This window comes from Trichomycterus rosablanca, chromosome 7 (assembly GCF_030014385.1).
Source record: "Trichomycterus rosablanca isolate fTriRos1 chromosome 7, fTriRos1.hap1, whole genome shotgun sequence".
NCBI lineage: Eukaryota > Metazoa > Chordata > Actinopteri > Siluriformes > Trichomycteridae > Trichomycterus > Trichomycterus rosablanca.
Window position 1 is genome coordinate 8,185,954 of NC_085994.1, and position 14,268 is coordinate 8,200,221.

Below are 14,268 nucleotides of genomic sequence, written 5' to 3' on the forward strand. Positions count from 1 at the left end.
GTGATTTGCAGGCTCTCAAACTACATCCTGTGTCCTACATAATGTGTACCTAAACAAAGAAAAGTACATTAGACAAACTTTCTTTCATCACCTTCACCTCTTAGTTCATCTCCTTTGTCATTCGTTTTCTCATCTTTTGTGCACAGAGCAGCATTTCATTTCCTGCATCACTGCAAAGTAAATAATACATGTCTTTTCATTCTTAATATTGAATGATTGTATACACATGTCTCTGTAGCCATTACAAAATCTCAGTAGTAGCCATGCTTCCTTCATTTAACTAGTGTTACCCCCCTTTTGACTCTGAATTCAACTGTTTTCAAGAATTACTGGTCTTAGTCCAGCTAACACCAAAAAAAGTTCAGATTTCTCTCTTGTGAAAAAGACACCCAGTGTTGGTGTTGTCAGGGATACACTCAGGGCTTTGGCAGGGGCACTGGAACTCAAAGCAAAGTACGGAAAGTGTCCGAGCAGGAGCAACAGGGAGTGTGCCCGATGAATCACTCTCTATATTGTGGAAAACTTGATCTCATCCATTATTAGAAGTATGACTTGTGAAGTGGCACAACCTTTATACACAGAAGAGAAGCAGCAACGCAAAGGCTTTGATTAACATTAACAGTCCCTGGAAGTCACTTATAAATTCTGGTTAGTAAATCCAGCTTGTTCTCATGACTGAATAAGGTTAAATAAATAGTGGGTGTTTTGATCTGACTGGTACATCCAGCACTTATCCAAAGCACAGCTATTATCTATAAACAATAGCTGACTTACGATGCTGGATTTTGCTTCAGGTATGTGAAAATGGGAGTGACCCACTGAATGACGGACGACTTGTCTGAAGTGTAAAGGACTTGACTGCTGTTTTAGTAGCTGCATTAAAACATTAATTCATTCGCCCAGGCTGTTGGCTGCAGTTCATGCATACACTAAAGGAAATGTTCGTCCACATCTTTTACAGATCCATAACAACAGCAGGCACAGAGTAAAAAAGAGCAATAGAACAAGTGTTTTACCACATATAGAATAATAATATAGAATAACATATAGAACTGCTGCCTAAATCTTTTTAAGTAAGTTAAATCAGTTTTAAGTCTATAATGGATTATTTTTTACAATTATTTTTATGCATTTTCTACCCTTTTAGCGCGTCCAATTGCCCGATTGCATCATGCTTCCTCACCACCAATGCCGATCCCCGCTCTGATTGAGGAGAATGAAGCTTACCCACGCCCCCACCGACACGTGGGCAGAATGCCGTATGCATCTTATCACCTACACTTTGATGAGTGCAGTGCAGAGCAGCACTGTGTATGGAGAGACACACCCTGAGAGCACTCTTTTCTCATCTCTGTGCAGGCGCCATCAATCAGCCAGCAGAGGTCAGTATTGCATCAGTTATGAAAGAGACCCTAGCCGGCTTAATCCCACCCAATCGTTGTTCATGTGGCCGCTTAGCCTAGCCAGGTCTTTAATGGATTTTAATGTTAAATGATTTTTGTATGAAATGTTAGCACTTAATAAATAAAAACGTCTCATTCATAACACCAAGCATGATTTCTATATAGTATACAATTGGATTTTAATATTAAAGCAAAAATAAATAGTTTAAGCTGGGTTTGTTTGATCTGCATACAGCTTTTAAAGATCGTTCACAATGATGGATCATAATCCATCCTGTATAGAGTTAGGAATATGGAAAGCGAGTAGACACAACATTTGTAGCGCACTACCGATATAGAGTACTATTTGTTGTGCATTCGGGACACAATCTGACAGTTTTGGCACTGATCTACTTTAATACTTCTAGTGCAAAGAAGAAAAGCATGTCACTGCTGCTCCCATAAGTCTGTATTCACACAGTCACTTCAGTTCTTTTCACATCACAGTTAAACTTTACAAACGTTTTATATTAACTGAACTAAACTGATTTCAATGTCAAGTCATGTCACACCACTTTCCAACGGATGGCTGCACGGATGTGTCAAATTCCTCCAATGCCCTCTGTCTCGTGTCACCTGTAGCAGACACTCTTATTAGCAATTCAGCTCATTCTCTGGGTCTGTCTCAAAACGTAGTGAGCTCTCTACGTAGACAGCATTTTATGTCATCCTACGCGCACTCCCAAGAAGGCTGTAATTCTTAGATGCGTCAAAATGCTGCCTACTGAAATGCCCTATTCTGACTGAATAACAAGGGAGCTCTATGTGCTTCCTTAGTCATGAAGGCAATCCAAGCATTCAGTGCGGCACAACTTTTCTCAGAAAAAATTCTAATATGGTGGATGGAAGTAGAGCAGTGACCAAAGAAATTTCTAATTAAGTACTTCTTAATTTTTAAGATTGATAAAGGTGTACAAGCATAATTTATTTGCAATTTCGGGTTTGTCAGTGGCAGTTTAACAGTTTTCGGTACACTGAGGAATATGTTAGCTGGCATGCTAGCAGGTTGTGTCACCTAGGCCCATTGAGTTTGAATGGTCTGAGGTCAAGCTAAAACTGTGGCGGTGGGCAAAGAAAGCTGATGACAATCACTGTCCTTGTCAATTTGACCATCAACTCCATTGCCCACTCCCACTGCCATTCTCGTCTTCACTTCACCAGCACATTCTACATTATTTAAAACTCTACTTCACAAATATATGGGGTCGACTTGTTCCAATCTTCTCCCTTCCATCATAATCTCCAGAACTTCTTGATACCACACTGCAGATCCTGTAGTTCTTCTAGTATTGGTGATGTGACCAATAACACAATCCTGAATCCTTCAGCAAATCCTTGTAGTGCAAGGACGTCAAACAGACATCGTGAAATCTTTCCATCCTTGACAGACTTCCTTTCTTATTGAGCCATGCTGATGTGGCTGATGTGATTGGCTATCCTAACAGCAGCATGTTGTTGCTATACAAACTCCTCAGTACAGTATGATAAATCAACTTCTTTAATTTATTTTTTACTGTTACAATAAAAAGACTATATTGAACATACTGAAGCTGCACTACATTTTGTGCCATCATTGTCCATATACAACTTAAATACTGTAGCCTATTTAAAATCGGGGGGGGGGGGGGGGGGGGGGGGGGTTTGTCATCATCAAAAATTGCTCTTAATAATTTTACTGGGTTTTTTTGTTCATTTGTTCCCCGGCCTTTGTCCCGTTCGGTTGTGGGGTCGGCCCTCGGCGGATCATGATCCGCACTGATTTGGCACAATTTTTACGCCGGATGCCCTTCCTGACACCACCCTCCCTATTTATCCGGGCTTGGGACCGGCACTACAATGCACTGGTTCGTGCATTTAGCAGCTACGTATCTACAGGACGATTCAGTGTCTCCAATTAGCCTGGCTGCATGTTTTTGGACTGTGTGAGGAAACCGGAGCACCCGGAGGAAACCCACGCAGACACGGGGAGAACATGCAAACTCCGCACAGAAAGGACCCGGACCGCCCCACCCAGGGATCGAACCCAGGACCTTCTTGCTGTGAGGCGACAGTGCTACCCACTAAGCCACCGTGCCACCCAATAATTTTACTGTTTATCGCCCCTAGGGTGGCCAGCCGTCCGGCTTCAGGTCGGACAGTCCGGTTTTTCAGCTGCCAGTCCTCCGCCCATGCAACGCCAGGACGGACACTTAAAAATCCTCCTTTTGGAGTGAACTGGTTACATTTTTGATTATAATATTGATTATATTTTTGAATATTATCTGTCATTGGCTCAGGTACATGTCAAAACAAATGCTTTCTATTTCATTGGTTTAACAGCCTCATTTGCTACCTATCGTGGGCGGACCACTGGCCAATCGCAGAAGGTCCGCCTTCTAAATGCTAGTCTGTGATTGGGTGGTTGAATTTCGCCCGCTCGATCTGTTCTGCAAACACCTCTACTTGAGTCAATTAGTAGTGGTGTGCGATACTGCAAAATTTGGTATTGATCTGATACCAAGTAAATACAGGGCCAGTATCACCGATATCAATACTGATACCAATACTTTTTAATAATTAAAGTAGATGCATCTTCAAATAGCTAAATCTGAATGAATTCTCATGACATTTAAGTGTATTATTGTAATACATACATTTTTGTAAGTAGCTGCTCTCAGTAGGGTTGTAAATGAATTCGGTTGTTTAAAGTGGTCAGATTTCTTGTTTCTGGTGCTTTACTTTCTCACAACGTTATCATAATGGCGTATCACCACAAAGCGGCTAACTCATAGTTGTGTTCGCCCGTATTTCTGTATCTGCAAAGCAAAGTATTCAAAAACGTACAATCCTCCAATGCCTACCAATGTACCGATGTCTGTTAGGATTTTAACAACATAACAACGTGACGGTACCACAACAAAACACAGCCGAGCAGGAGGGGAGGAGCGGGGTGAGCATGTGAGATGTGAGAGGAGCGAGTCTGTACAGACATGATCTTTACTTTCTGGCGAAACGGGAGAAACGTGCTGAATGTAGCGGAGAAAAAGTAAAACTAAAGTATCGATCCCATAACACTAGTATCGATCCAGTACCAATACCAACGTTGGTATTGAGAATATCGATATTTGGATCGATCTGCCCACCCCTATCAATTAGTCAGCTCATGATCAGGAACGCTGTGAAAATGCCAAATATATCAAAAATAGATAAAACATTTGGTGAGTAAAACAGTAATTTGTTATAGAATTCTTGCTTAAATTGGTTTTGCTAAAACTCTGTTATATGGGTTATGGTTTCATTCCGTGTGTTGCAGTATCATGTCCCCCTGTTCCTGGTATGACGTCCTCCTTTTGGGGTGTAATGTCCTCCTTTTTGTGACTATGAATGTGGCCACCCTAATTGCCCCCCAATGCACTGAAATAGAATTTACACCCTTGGTAGGTCATGGTTTTTAGAGGGTTTTCGTAATATAAACCTGCCGGTTTGCATATCGTGATACATACCGTGTCCCTTCTGTCTGAAGTATTGCGATATATCGTACCATCCCTTCAGACATCTCAGTACTGATGTTAAGGCCTGTCAATATACTGTATTCAGAAAGTAAAATAACGGTAACTAATGTGTATTTCAATACAATTAGGGTAATAAATGTCCTGTTTTGTCTTACACAGGGATGAAAATGGAACCTAGCAGTTACAACTCAAGAAAGTGTGGCATGACACAGAGAGCTAATTTCAGTCAAGCATTTCTGTAAAGGTATAAACAGAAAACAAAGTAGCCATGTTTAGTTTGTTTGAATTGCTTTAAAGACACAAAGTCCAAATGATATGAGCCATGTTTTGGAGCATCTTATTCAGAAATGTCGACTTTCTTACTTGAAGCATGAACATGAACAGCTTGTCCACGCGTTTTCTCAAAGACTGCAGCATGTAGCAGGTTTTACTAAAAAAAAAAAAAGACAATTCTTACATGCTCTGTGTTAAGTTTATTGACTTTACTTTACTAAATGTTGCCATTATTCCGTTAACGTGTTGCGTTACAGGAACAAACCGTCAATTCAGTTCCATTCCAGCAATATAGTCCAAAACTGATAAATACACTGGCAGTCACATGGACTGATCAAACATAATAAGGTCTGTTTCTCCTCACGTTGTCTCGTCGTTCATACACATGTAAACAAAGACGCACATATACTGACAAACACAAACACAAACACACACACACACACACAGACAGACAGACAGACAGACACAGACATGTTAGAAGCTAAAGGTTCAAATAAAAAGTGTCACACCATAAATTATGCTCCTAAACCTTCAGCATGGGGCCATTTAAATCACAACGTCCACAAAACAAAGCTTACTCACCTATTAATGATAGAAATAAGTCCAACAAGTCGTGATATTCTCTCCGAGCCTGGACTTTATGACGGGGGAGAAGGTGGTGGTGGTGGTGGTGGTGGTGGTGGTGGTGGGTGAAGCGAGTCACCACTGAGATTCCAGCACGCTGCTGTAACACACAACCCAGTCAGTCAGGCAACCATGTTGTCCTGAGCGCTGCTGCCTTGCATCCGGGCGCTTATTGGTGGGTGAAGGGGGCGGGGGGAGAGAGAGAGAGAGAGAGAGAGAGAGAGAGAGAGAGAGAAGAGAGAAAGAGAGAGAGAGTCCACAAGCTAATACCAGAGCCGTAGATAGAGAGAGTTGCGACACTCCTTGATCTCGCCGACACGCGGTCACGTGGTTCATGTAACCCTCCAATAGTTCCAAACAAACCCGGCGCTGTCATGTTCTCATATCAGAATCAGAATCAGCTTTATTCGCCAAGTATGTTTACAAACACAAGGAATTTGTTTCCGGCTGTTGTTAGCTCTCTACAATTTACAACAATACAATATACAGACAAGACTATGTAGACAATGTACAATTTTACATGTTCAGCAGAATTTGCATATGTACAGAAAATATAAAAATAGTGTAAGATAAATAGTTGAGTAAGGTAAGATGCAGTTACGGTATTATACAGCATGTATAAAGTGCAGTGTGGCATGTAAACAACAGTAAACAGTAGTTCAGTTTTTGTTATTAATGAGTTTGATGGCATTTGGAAAGAAACTGTTACAGTGTCTGTTTGATTTAGTGTTCAGGGCTCTGTAGCGCCTGCCAGAGGGTAGGAGGTTAAAGAGTTCGTGTCCAGGGTGTGAGAAGTCTGTGATAATTTTTTCTGCCCGGTTTCTGGTCCTTGTTGTGTATAAGTCCTGGAGGGTGGGCAAAGGAGCACCGATGATTTTTGCTGCTCTATCCACCACTCTTTGCAATCTGCATCTGTCCTGTTTTGTGGCTGAACCGAACCACACTGTGATGGATGTGCACAGGACAGATGGGACAGGCAGCAGTAAATGAAATATTAAACATTAAATAATAAACATTTGTACAATTTCTGGGTATTTTCAACTGCCTTTACATTTACTGCATCTGCTTTAATTGAGGTGACTATTAGTTAGATAATAAAATAAAGTCATCTGAACATATAACGTGTTTTTAATGTTTTTTTTTCTTACTTTGTCATTCACTGCACCAGTATATGCTTTCAAAACGCATGGTACCTATTTTTATTTGAAGCGTACATATAGTATACACATGTTGCATGCTAATTAGCTTAACAGAAATCCGTTTAAGTAAGTAAGTATATATAAATATACTTATATAAGTATATATAAATTTTATTTATAAAGCACTCTTAAAACAACTTACGTTGACCAAAGTGCTGTACATCAAACAAGCATACATAAGATACATACTCAATACATAAGCTTTTACCATAAAAATCACAATCTATCCATCCATCCATCTTAGGGTGACCATATTTTGGTTTTTAAAAAAGAGGACGCCTGCTTGGGAGGGGGGGGTTATTTCATGTCGTTGGTGACACCATGGCAATGTGTATGGGGTAGAGGCAGTGGCGGAGCCAGACAATTTTCATAGGGGTGGCCAGACTGAGACCATTGCTCACACAGGGGTGGCACAGAAACTGATACCTTTTTTTATGTGGTCAATCACTCATTTACCTATACAGGCAGTAAGTGCCATGTAGAATTACATCACGAAGAATAATAAGCTTTTTTTCTCTCTTCATTTTCCCTGACAAGTGAAAAACCAAAATATAGCCTATAACCTTAACATTATGAGGAAGAATTTCAAAGCTATTCCTTTGCAATACTTGATCATTTGGCTGCCAACTTGTGTGTACTGATGAGACTCAATTGAACCCGAGAACATGCTAGTGTGAATGCATGGAAAACAAATTTAAATTTTCTTTCAACAATATGATACAGACTGACCAACACTATTAAGCCAAATCAGCATTGAAAATAGACTTTACATTTAACAGTCTTCTACAATGCTGGAGCTTCTTAAAACGGAATATATTCTTTTAAATAGAAGTGTTATTTACCTGCTATTAAATTGTTTTCCAACAAAATCCGCCCAATTAGGCGGATAACCGCCCAATCTGGCAACACTGGAACGCGCAGAGCCTGGTTGCGCCTTTATTCGTAGCTCGCCACAAATACTACTAAATAGTTCTAGTAGAACTATGTAGTACTGCTTCTGTAATTGTGTTGGTGGTTGACATTTATGTCGTGTATTACTGCACGGTTTTGGGGGAGAACTACTTTGAGGTGCGCTGTTGAATTGAGTACCTGCGTGCAGAAATGCTTCCGCAAAAAAAGTTGCCGGCAAAGCGGTGATGGGGGGGCCGGAGGGGTGGCCGGAGGGGTGGCCGAAGATTCATTTATGGTGGCCATGGCCACCACTGGCCACCGCCTGGCTCCGCCCCTGGGTAGAGGCTTAAGCCTAGTTCACACTACACGATTTTTGCCCTGATTTTCGCTCGGCGACTGGTCGGATTGATTTTCCGGGTCGGGAGCAACTCGGCGTTCGCTCGGCGATCAAAACTCGGCTCTCGATCGCTAAGTGTGAACTATCCAACAACTCGACCCGAGCGCTCGGCGACTGGATTGAGTTTTCTAGCACGCCAGATATCTGATCTCAGACGGGCAACTGGGAATGAGTGACATGTCGAACAGCCAATGAGAACACAGGATACAGCGTGAGGGGAAACGCAGGAGAGCAGAGCCGTAGATAGAGAGAGTTGCGACACTCCTTGATCTCGCCGCCACGCGGTCACGTGGTTCATGTAACCCTCCAATAGTTCCAAACAAACCCGGCGCTGTCATGTTCTCATATGGGACAGGCAGCAGTAAATGAAATATTAAACAGTAAATAATAAACATTTGTACAATTTCTGGGTATTTTCACCTGCCTTTACATTTACTGCATCTGCTTTAATGTCAATTTGGTATATGAAGTGGAGAATTGATGTTTATAATGACTTAATAGGTCGTTCTTGTTAACACACAGTACATTATATTAACATACATTACATAATGCGATATCATTAAGTAGTTTAAACATTTTTTATGTTTTGTTTTTTACATAAACTAATCTCCCTTCACTTTCCTGAGGATTCATAATAATAATCATTTTGGTTAAACACTAAGTCATGTGCTGGATTCATAAGGTTTACCTGCACTGAATGAACAGGTTCATAAACACACTACCGTACCTGTAACATTATAGTGCAGGTACATGACATAGCATTCATTCATCTATTTCATGAGTGATTAATAATTGATTCCTACATGTAATACATGAATTAATTCATAATTAATATGCACTAGTTCATTTTGTCTAATGTATGTGGTGGACAAGGTACACAAACCATGTAGCTGAGTTGAAGTAGAGATATCCAAGGTAACATATTACTCCAGTAAAAGTAGTAATAAAAGTAAAAATACCTCCACTAAAGTACTAAACTAAATTTACCTTCAAATGTACTTAAGTATGAAAGTAAAAGTAGCATGATTTATTATGGCTCTGATGTTTTATTATCATTTCTGTAACAAGACTCTTGATTAATCAACTTTTAATTAATCAATTTTAGGTGAAAAGACTCGTGTCAATAATTTAGCTTAACTGACTCAGCTAAATTCAGTTATACCTATTAATTAAGATAAACATGTAACATTTAGTGCTGAGCAAATGCTAAACAATAACAGTATTAAGTATATTAATGACATCAAATTCATTATTTTTTTTTAAAACAAAGCAACAAACAGCTAAAAATGCTTGATAAGTAGTGAAAATGAATGGGGCTCTATGGGATGTTTGGAACTATACAGAGCTCAACAACCCGGAAGCTGCGCAGAAAATATGTCCCGCCCCCTTTCCAACGGTTCCCTATGGGAGTGTCGCCACTCTGTTCTCTCTACCGCTCTGCAGGAGAGGACAGGGGACAAGGGCTTAATGAATTAATATACAGTAGTTTATATCAGGATACACTGACACACACACGTTTTACAGTATTTCTGATTTGATCGTCCACTACAAAACATAATACCCACGCTGCATTGCAAAACTTACTACAGAACAAGCCATATACTGTTCGTGTTGCCAAATCCACTCAGATTCATTTATTTTTCCTCCTTGATATTACGCTGCACATCAGCTCACAAACCCTTTGATCTCTCGCTACTTGTTGACGTTCATTTTTTTGGACGTGGTATCATTAAACTTCTCGTCACTTCTCACGTGTGTTTTTGTAAAGAAAAAAAAAAAGAAAGAAAGAAAAAAAGCGAGACCAGAGAAGCTCGCCTGTGATTCCAGTAGGTGATGGATCGTGTAGTGTGAAACCCCCGATCGCCGATCAGTCGTGTAGTGTGAAATATACACCGACTGAAAGACTCCCGAGTGCAAGAGATTGTCGTGTAGTGTGAACTGTACAGCGACCTGACGACTTGGAAAGTCGTGTAGTGTGAACTTGGCATTAAATAGTTGACAAATGAGTCAGTAACCATCCAGCTGTGTTACTGAACTTTAATAAATGTACAGCTGCTCTTCAACAGGGGGTGGCACTGTCGCCTCACAGCAAGAAGGTCCTGGGTTCGATCCCCAGGTGGGGCGGTCCGGGTTCTTTCTGTGTGGAGTTTGCATGTTTACATTTACATTTACATTTTCAGCATTTAGCAGACGCTTTTATCCAAAGCGACTTACACAATGAGTGGAACACGATGAGCAATTGAGGGTTAAGGGCCTTGCTCAGGGACCCAACAGTGGCAACTTGGTGGTGGTGGGGCTCGAACCGGCAACCTTCTGTTTACTAGTCCAGTACCTTAACCACTGAGCTATCACTGGCCCTGGCATGTTCTCCCCGTGTCCGCGTGGGTGTGCTCCCACAGTCCAAATACATGCAAGTAATGCCTAGTTCACACTACACGATTTTTGGCCAGATTTCGCTCGGTGGCTGGTCGGCGATTGATTTTCCGGGTCGGAAGCAACTCGGCGTTCGCTCGGCGATCAAAACTCGGCTCTCAGTCGCTAAGTGTGAACTATCCAACAACTCGACCCGACCGGCTCGCCGACCGCTCGGCGACTGGATCGAGTTTTCTAGCAAGCCAGATATCTGATCTCAGATGTACGACTGGAAATGAGTGACATGTCGAACAGCCAATGAGAACGCAGGATACAGCGTGAGGGGAAATGCAGGAGAGGATATAGTTTATATCAGGATACACCGGCACACACACGTTTTACAGTATTCTGATTTGGTCCTCTACAAAACATAACACCCACGCTGCATTACAAAATTATTAATTAACCTCCAACTTACTACAGAACCATCTATACTGTTTGTGTTGCCAATCCACTCAGATTCATTTATTTTCCTCTTTGATTTTACGCTGCACATCAGCTCACAAACTTTGATCACTCGCTACTTGTTGACGTGCATTTTTGGACGTGGTATCATTAAACCATTGGTCACTTCTCGTGTTTGTTCTCGTGACTAAACGTAGAGAAGCTCACCTGCGATTCCAGTTGGTGATGGATCGTGTAGTGTGAAACCCCCGATCGCCGATCAGTCGTGTAGTGTGAAATATACACTGACTGAAAGACTCCCGAGTGCAGGAGATTCAGTCGTGTAGTGTGAACTGTACAGCGACCTGACGACTGGGAAAGTCGTGTAGTGTGAACTTGGCATAAGGTGAATTGGAGATACTAAATTGTCCATGACTGTGTTTGATATAGCCTTGTGAAGTAATGAACCTTGTGTGATGAGTAACTACGGTTCCTGTCATGAATGTAACCAAAGTGTAAAACATGACGTTAAAATCCTAATAAACAAACAAACTTTAACAAGGGCCTTTATGGTCAGATAATCTTATTCCTTCACATACAGAGTTAAGCCCTAAAAATAATAGCAACAAATTAAAGAACAGTTGTCACCTATAAATAAAAATCCCTTTATTTTTTAGTTTCTTTGATGTATTGTACAATCGTATCAGCCAACTTATTAGTGTTTTTAACTTTAATTTGATTCACTTATATTACTTGCTCCCATCAGTAGAAACCCAGCAGTAAGATGTGTTCTCTAGTGCTTGCTGAGCAATTTCCACAGAATGCAGTGCCATCACGGTGTTGACAAGAGCCTCTGTGTTAGTATGTGCACGTGAAAATCAGACTTATTTTAACAAAACAGATGCACTCCTAAAAAGTCCTAAAAACCAGCTAATGCAAAAACATACACACAAAACAGCGAGTGCAGACTAGAAAAGCCGAATCCTGGACATTTTTGGTGATTTAAAAAGCCTGGCCAGACACATTTTTTAGGTCTCAAAAAGAGGACATGTCCGGGAAAAAGAGGACGTTATCTATCTATCTATCTATCTATCTATCTATCTATCTATCTATCTATCTATCTATCTATCTATCTATCTATCTATCTATCTATCTGTCTGTCTATCCGTCTGTCTGTCTGTCTATCTATCTATCTATCTGTCTGTCTGTCCGTCCGTCCGTCCGTCCGTCCGTCCGTCCGTCTATCTATCTATCTATCTATCTATCTATCTATCTGTCTGTCTGTCTGTCTGTCTATCTGTCCGTCCATCCATCTGCCCCCCCCCCCCCCGTTCTATTTATGTATCCCAGATTTGGTTTCTTAAAATATTTGAAAAGGCTTTTATGGCCTGGTTTAAATCCCACTAAACATATATGGTGAATATTAAAATTAATTCCCTATTTTCTAATCACTAATCACTGCTAATTCCCCTATTGCAATTCTCTTGTCACTTGCACCATCTCCGTACTGGCCAAAAAGAGCTGAAATTATCAAACAGCCCCTCCAAAATTTGTGCAGCCAACGGCCACTTTCTCACATGCCAGTGGCGGAGTACAGAGAACCATACTGAATATGGAGAGACACACTATGAACTCAGCTAATACCCCACCACTAGTCCAAGGAACCTTGACCAGACAGCAGAGGTCGAACCCCCCCCCTTCCTTGGGCACAGCTAATGCACAGCCTGATGTTTTTTATTATAATGTATTATTTATATTATTATTGGACAATAGGCGGGTGGCACGGTGGCTCAGTGAGTAGCACTGTCACCTCACAGCAAGAAGGTCCTAGGGTTGATCCCCAGGTGGGGCGGTCCGGGTCCTTTCTGTGTGGAGTTTGCATGTTCTCCCCGTGTCTGCGTGAGTTTCCTCCAGAAGCTCCAGTTTCCTCCCACAGTTCAAAGACATGCAAGTGAGGTGAATTGGAGATATTGATTTGACCATGACTGTGTTTGACATTACACTTGTGAACTGATTAACCTTGTGTAACAAATAATCTGTCATTAATGTAACCAAAGTGTGTAAAACATGACGGTAAAATCCTAATAAATAAATGTTTTTAACAATAGGCCTATAGGTTGTTTTTCACAATTTAAAAGAGAAGGGGTATTTTATGACAGACATGTTAATGCCCCCTCCCTTTTGGGATACCAGTCGCTTGAATGATAAATAAAAAATAGAACTTTTATGGCCCTACTAGCCCATTATGCTCATGCAAACACCTGCTCGGCTGACAACACCACTAAGATTAGAACCATGAACCCACAGATCTCAGCAGTAGTGGGTTAACATACTTTACCATTGCCCCACCCAAGCACCACTTGCACTGAAGGTAAATAAAGTAACAGATAAGTAATTGAACATTTGCTTTTCTGCACTGTATAGAACGCTGCATTAAATACTGTGTTAAATGTCAGGCCTGGTTAAAAATATGAAAATATAAAAAAGCCCATTAGCCCAGAGCCCATGTGGTGTGTCTATGTAAATGTATTGTTGCTATCACAAGGTATGTTCTGCTGCTCCACAGGATGCAAAAGTAGGGTGGAATTACACAACAGATCACGTGTTGAGAGTTCACATGCAAACAACATGGTGTGTCTTTATGTATGTGTACATATTAGAGGAAAGACATTGGAATAGCATTGGAACAGCAATAGACATTGTTGTTAAATGATAACATTGTTTTGTATGATTTATTCATGGACATGAAGGTACTAAAATAGCCTTGAAGCATCTCTGTTTACGAACATTTTTAGCTTTTTACTCTATAAGTTAACTATAAGTTAAGTAAAGCTGCTGTAGTTCTTGTGCAATACTTGTGAATGTAAATGTAAATATTTAAAATACCCTATCTTAGTTATTTTTTTATACTTGTTTTTTATATCTTAAGTTTTATTTTATACTTAACATAACATAGTTATTTGTTATTCATATTTCATTATGTTACACACACCGAGGCCTAAGTATTTCGTTCTAATCATGTACATGGTTTAGAATGACAATGAAGCTGAGTCTGAGAGCAATTAAGTCTTCTCATCAGTTTCTTGTTGAGAACTTTTTGAAGACGTTTTTGTTTGTATTGTCATTTGCACTGATGGTCTGTAACGCGTTACTCT

The 14,268-nt window shown here is 40.6% G+C and overlaps 1 protein-coding gene across 4 annotated transcripts in view; it reads right to left on the reverse strand.

Annotated features, from left to right (window-relative positions):
- The window catches only part of slc20a2 (solute carrier family 20 member 2), a 47,668-nt gene extending 41,687 nt beyond the window's left edge, over window positions 1-5,981 (reverse strand). For 3 of the 4 annotated variants that reach the window (XM_062998920.1, XM_062998919.1, XM_062998925.1), the window contains exons 1-3: window positions 5,789-5,981; window positions 5,472-5,614; window positions 5,297-5,363 (exon numbers count right to left, since the gene is read on the reverse strand). The gene's annotated coding sequence lies outside the window, so the exon portion shown is untranslated. The remainder of the gene's footprint in view (window positions 1-5,296; window positions 5,364-5,471; window positions 5,615-5,788) is intronic. The other variant, XM_062998921.1, reaches the window with a different exon arrangement.
- Between the last annotated feature and the right edge of the window lie 8,287 nt (window positions 5,982-14,268).